Genomic DNA, 6,388 nt, shown 5'->3' with positions numbered 1-6,388 from the left:
AGTCACAGGAAGCTATATCAGGCGACTACGGTGAGTGATTGACGGTTAAAATGTGATTTGTAGTCAAAAAATCAGTCAGATGAGTGGATCGATGAGATGGTGCATTATCATGCAATAAGCGCCAGCTTCCTCCTTCGCGGTATTCAAGGCGAATTCGACGATTGCGATACAACAAGCGCTTCAAAACGCCAAGATAGAGAATTGCCTTGACGATTTCGCCAGTTAGCACGAACTCCTTGTGGACAATTTCCTTGGAATCGTAAAAACAAAGAAGCATCGACTTGATTTTTTACTTCTCTAAACCCGGTTTCAGCACTTTGACGCTTAGCTTTAGGTTCATGTTGGAAACACCACGTTTCATCACCAGTTACAATGTTGTAAAGGAAGTTCTCGCCTTTTCTCGCCTCTTTAAAGAGATCTTTCGAATGTTGAATTCTGAGCAATTTTTGGTCCTCAGTTAACGTGTGCGGAATGGAACATGCTCAGATCTCAGTTAAAATGCGATAAATCGATGTTTTGGAGATATTCAACTCCGTTTCCATAATTTCGACCACGATGGTTCATTTTTGATAAATTTCCGAAAAATTTCGATGGAGTTTTCCATGATTACCATCTCTTAAACGTGTAAATCACTCCTGAACTCTGGCGCGAGATAGACAGTCATCGTCATAAACTTTTTTCATCAATTCAAATGTTTCGGTAAACGTTTTCCGGATTTAGCGAAACTAATTTTTGTACCGATGACACTTTAAACACAATAACTTCGCTTCCACTGAACCGAATGTCACCAAGTTTTCACTGGCAGTCAGCTAGGAATGTAACTTCCAACGCTTCCTCCATAGCTTATCTGAAAAGAGCAAAATGAAAAAAATAATTGTGTTTTTTTATTTATTTTTTTAATTTTAATAATTTTTTGTAAAAATATAGTTCATACTACAACAATAATTGCATAAAGTGATTTTATCGAAACTTCAAACTATTTGCTCAGAATTTTTAAAAAAATTTCGGATACGCAGTTTAATAGATCATTGAATTTGGTCATAATAAAATGCAAGTTTCAAGTGGTTCAAAAATTGCGTTGATTTTTGGCAATTTTTTCTGCTGACGGTGTTGGGTGTTTTTTGCCATATGTATAAGAGTAGGCGTTAAATAGAGAAAATACACAAGACCGCTACCAAAAATAGTCTTAAAAGTTTAAAAAGTCTGCTTACAAATTTTAAACATCTTAGCAACAGAGCCAAAATAGTGATATTTGCGACCACAAAACATTTCGATGTAAAGGATTAGAGTGAAAATGTACTTTTCCACTGATGCCTTGGAAGTCTAAATCGGGCATGATTTGGTTAAATATTTCAAGTATTTCTCAAACCTATCTTTTCAAAAAGGGTCGAAGATAGCATCGAAAATCTCATCAGTTTGATCCCGTGTATTGTAATTGTTCACTTCATTACAATTGCCAGTAATCGCTAAACCTTTTATGTACATATATACGGTACGTCGTACAAAAGCGTATGACGAGGGTTTTTCACAGTACAAGGTGTACTTTGCTTTCGTGCTACGCTAGTTTTGTTTTATGTTTTTAGAATAGACTGATATTTGCAAGCATTTTCGTTCCAATTTTCATAGCGCTATGATGACTTTTACGATTCCAGTTCCGTCATGCAGAGTTATGACATACAAAGCATGAGACACATAAAAAACCTGCTTCGCTACCCTTGAAGGTTTTCGTCAAACCCGCTTGGTAGTCAATATTCCGAAGTAAAGGTAAACTTCTTCATCGGAACTATGTAAAAACCTCAACAGTGACTAAAGATTCAAGATGCATATGAACAGCCTGCCTTCGATTCTTCATCGAATTTATAAAAAATGTCTAAACGGTCGGGCAGCTGAGTGATGCAGTTCTACATAGACACTATTATGTGACTCTCCAAGTGTTTGTCGGACTGGGCCACGACCAAATCCACTTCTCCCGTTTGTCGATTTGATGGCTCACAAGTAGAAAGCTCATTTGTGGGCTGCTTAAACCGGTTGATGGAAGAAATACTATATAGCTTTTATATTTGGCTTTTAAAAATTATTCGGACAATTAGTTACTATTATTTGATTTGATTTGATTTGTTATTAATAGCAGCAGCAACCCTAGGTTCGTAATTCGGCCAGTCCTGCATCATAGTATCCTACTCAGAAAAATATAAGAAGTGTGAATACTCGCACCTACCGAGTTTATACATATGTACATATGTAGTTGCACACTCCACTATCAACTCGGGCGGAAAAGCTAGAGGCAAGGGGGAAAACTGTACATATGTTTATTTATGGACTACAATGACATTTTAATGTACCCACAAATCCCAGCCAGTGAGTTAGGAAGGTTGAGGTGTAACTCTTTCGTTCAGAGTCATTTGCTGCCATTGTCCAGCTGCGGCAGAAATTACTCCAGTCGCTGCTGCAGAATGGTTTGGGAAGTTGTTGGGTTGGATTCATACAGTGAAATTCAAGTTTCGCAGTGCTACTCTCATCTTCATACTTCACTGCATTTGAGCAAGGAATCTGTAAATTCGTAAGCACAACCAGGGCGGCAATCACAAGTCAGCAGCCCGCTTCTAAAACTCCCACCGTATTTTCGAGCGCAAATGAAGTAAAAAAGGAGTGAGTTCTGTGGACAAAAGAAGAAAACTTGATAGTGGGTAGATGGAAGCGTGCTTCGAGAGACATTTCTGTTTGCAAGGGTTTTGGCCCACGCACACCGTTAATCCATACATATGCATTTATAATTTGTGTATGTGTTTATGCATAAACTTTCGTCATCTGTGACGGAGGTTGCGGCTGCAAACTCAAGCGTGCGAACACATTTTTATTTTCGGTACAAATTCAAAAGCAAATAAACCTAAAATCCTGAAATATAAATATAAAACGGGATGAACATGGGGTGAACACGAGGGCCAAGGAGTTGCGGGGAAGGTAAATAATTCATGCTGACTGTTGCAGCCGCGAGGTATGCTATTGCTGCTGCTGTTGTTCGTGTTGTTGCTGTCAATATGTCTTGTTCTCCTTGCACTTATGGTTGTTAGTGCCTGTGTTATTCTTATTGTTGCTTCGACTGATTCGTCTTTTGCTGTGTTTATTTGCTTTTTTGCTTCATTGTGTCTTCATTGCATATAAATTTTCTGTCGATTTGCCACTCGTTTAATCCTTGGTGTTTGGTGTGCTGGCAGGCAGGCAGGCTGGCAGGCAAACCAAGCTGCAAATTGTGTGGGGAGCGGTTAGGCCGGCTGACTGGCGCGACCGACTGGCAGACATTCAGCCAATCAGTGGAGACGAAATGACATAAATTGGCGCAGGCGGAAACATTTGATTTACATCTTGTTTGCTCATATTTTTCTTTGCACATGCACACACACACGCACACCTACGCGCTCTTCCCATGCATTCACACTCCATTCCACGATGCGACTTTGAATGCGGTTGAATGACGCGACTCGTTAGACATTCGAAAAGGCCCCAGTAAATAAATTGTCAGCACAATAATTCTCGAATTAAAGAGGTGAAGCGCCAAGGCGTTAGCGAGGTTATTGTTGGCTTGTTTGTTTTCAAGATAGACAAAAAATTACAAAACACAAAAACAAAAAATATCAGCAAATACGAATCAGGAGCACAGAGACAGAGGTGTGCGCGTTGAACTGTAGCAAATAGCCGCAAATCATGCGCGTTCCCCCTGTCGCATTTATGTCTCATAGTCGCGCGAATGCAGCTGGGAAGCCAACACAACTCACATGACTACAAAGCTGCCGGTGGCATCACAGCCTTGTTGTGGCATGCCACCGTTGAGCCGACTTTGTTTATGTGCGTGCGTCGGTCGTGTCATCCCAAATGCTCACTATGCTGACATCGAGCATGTCAGTGTGGCAGGTTTTTGTGTGCCAACTGTGTCGTATGGCATGTGCAGAATGGCGGGAAAGGAAATCGGATTTGCAAAAGGATCTTAAACGCGCGCAACCGAATTCACAAAAACAGCCAGCGGCGTTGAAAACAGCAGCAGCAATATGGCGTGAATAACAGCGAACAAAGTGTTTTTGTTATTTTGTTTTCGTTTTTAGAAAAACAAGAGCACATAAAACAATGCTGCGCACATAAAAACACCAAATCCTACAAACGCCAAAAAACCGGCCCGAAAATATGACAAATATACCATGACTTTGGTATTGTGAGTCTGCCTGTCATTCTTCAGATTTTTTCCGACATTGTCGCTTAAATACTTTTCACAGAAACTTAAGTCGGACAAGTGCAAATTCGAGTCACTTTGTTATTGTGACCACCTGTTGCATGTTGCAAGTTGTCGTCACTATGTCAATGCGGTTAATTGGCAATGAAAGTGGTTTTCAGAAAGGAGTGGAAGTGAACTTTAAAGTTTTTGTGGAAGATTGGCTCAGATATATGAATTTGTCTGTAACAATTCCAACGCTTAACATCTATTTTGGAGTAGTTTTGAACCAGCCGTAATCGGAACATCACTTTCTTAATAAAACTATCGTCATTTAGCTTATGGGGAGACGGCTAACTCGAAATTATATCCACAACGCTGGGCACAGTTTATTATAACAGATTGTTGCATATAGTAAATCCGTGGAAGTTCTCTAGGTTAAGTTGACCGTCCAGTTTCCTAAAAATGTCTAGGGTACCTGTGCGAAACATAAGGCCAGAATAAATTTCTTCCATTCGGGTTTGTTTTGCGCCAATCTCTTCTTTCCATTCCAGCTAAGGTTTATGGCTATAGCAGTCGTCTCTAGATGTTCCCTGGTCTTCTTCGTCAGCGGTTTCCTTGGGGGTTCCAATCAATTGCGGCCCTTGTTGTGCCGCCATTTTCTCTTCGCGGAACATTACCGATCCAGTCCAATTCTCTAATAGCATTAGCTTCTGCTGTATTCTGACCCATAAGTCAGCATTCGATATAGTATTTGGCCAGAATACTTTGAGGATTTCTATTTAAAAAGGCTTGTACTGAGCTTGCGTTAGCTGCTGTCGCATTTCACGTTTCGCACCCGTAAAGTGCAAACATTGGAATTCAAAATTCGAAGTTTTGTGTGCCATGACATGTGTGATGAGTTCCAAATTGCTTGTAGAGAACCAAATGCCGCCGTTGCCTTCTTTATTCGGCTTTTGATATCATCGGGCGAACCACCAGTCCCCGATTGAAAGGTGCTTAAGTAGCAGAAAGATTGCACTTCTTCCACATCAATACCATCATTTGAAAATTTTTGGGTAAATATTTTCTGTGTTCAAATGCTTGATTTTAGTTGTTGGGATGTTGAACGTCAGATCAGCTTTCTCAGCTGCTTCTTGTTCTACTTGGGATCTTCGTTGTCATGTCAAGGTTGTTGTGGGACAGTAGACTGATGTCGTCAGCTAGGCGTCCTTGCAGTCCACTGGTAATGCGACCTCTAGATGATGTTGTGCTCTTCATGACGGGGTCCAATATGATATTAAAAGCACTGGCAGAGAACACACCTTTGTCGTGCGCCTGCTAATTCTTAGCCGTCCAATGTGCTGATAATTTTAATTTCATTTGCGATTAATTTAGTTGCATCACATTTGCTAGTAGATTCACCGCCCGATGCTTTTTTTTTTTTTTGTTGAGCTACTGCCGTCGTGGGAGAAACGAATCGATGTACAGCATTCACAAGATCGCTGGAAGTTATGAGAGGGCATTTCATTCCGATCATGCCAGGTGTATACCAGGCAACGATAAATGTAGGGACACGATAACACCGATGTGAACGAACTTTATATATGTACATATTTTAGGAGTTTTAATATTATATTTTTTTTTTTGCCAAACGGAAAGCTTAAATTATTTGTTAAAGGATTTACAAAATTTATTCAAACATCTGGTATCTGCAATACCAAATTTATGTACATATGTAGATAAGCTTGAATATATACAAAAACAGAGATTTTCGATGAAGCTCGCTACATGATAATCCTCTCTTCCCACTTTTGCTTGTCATTTGCAAATTCCGAGAATAAAATTTATGATTAAGTTGCTCACAGGGTCGATTTCTAGCCCGTTTCTCCTCGCAGAAGTGAACCTTCATATTCCTTCTCGAGCATCGAGGTACTTCAGGCCTCTTTTTCTAAAATCAGCGAGAAAGTACGATTTTAATGAAACATGTCAGTCCTTCAGCCAGAATTTTAATTCTCATTCTCGCACTTTTGATACGTAGGTTCCGCTCTTTACTATCAAGAAAACGATACTATCCTCTCGCAATAAAAGACGCAGCTGATTCATGTTTTCTCTATCTCTGAAAATTGTTAGATCCCGCGCCAAAGCAAAAATAGTGTGAATGTCATGTGGCCTACGCTTCTGCTGTCAGTTGGGCTGGAGGAGAGC

This window comes from Anastrepha ludens, chromosome 5, assembly GCF_028408465.1.
Source record: "Anastrepha ludens isolate Willacy chromosome 5, idAnaLude1.1, whole genome shotgun sequence".
NCBI classification, from domain to species: domain Eukaryota; kingdom Metazoa; phylum Arthropoda; class Insecta; order Diptera; family Tephritidae; genus Anastrepha; species Anastrepha ludens.
The sequence above is the reverse complement of the archived record's forward strand: the minus strand, read 5'-3'. Positions refer to the sequence as shown.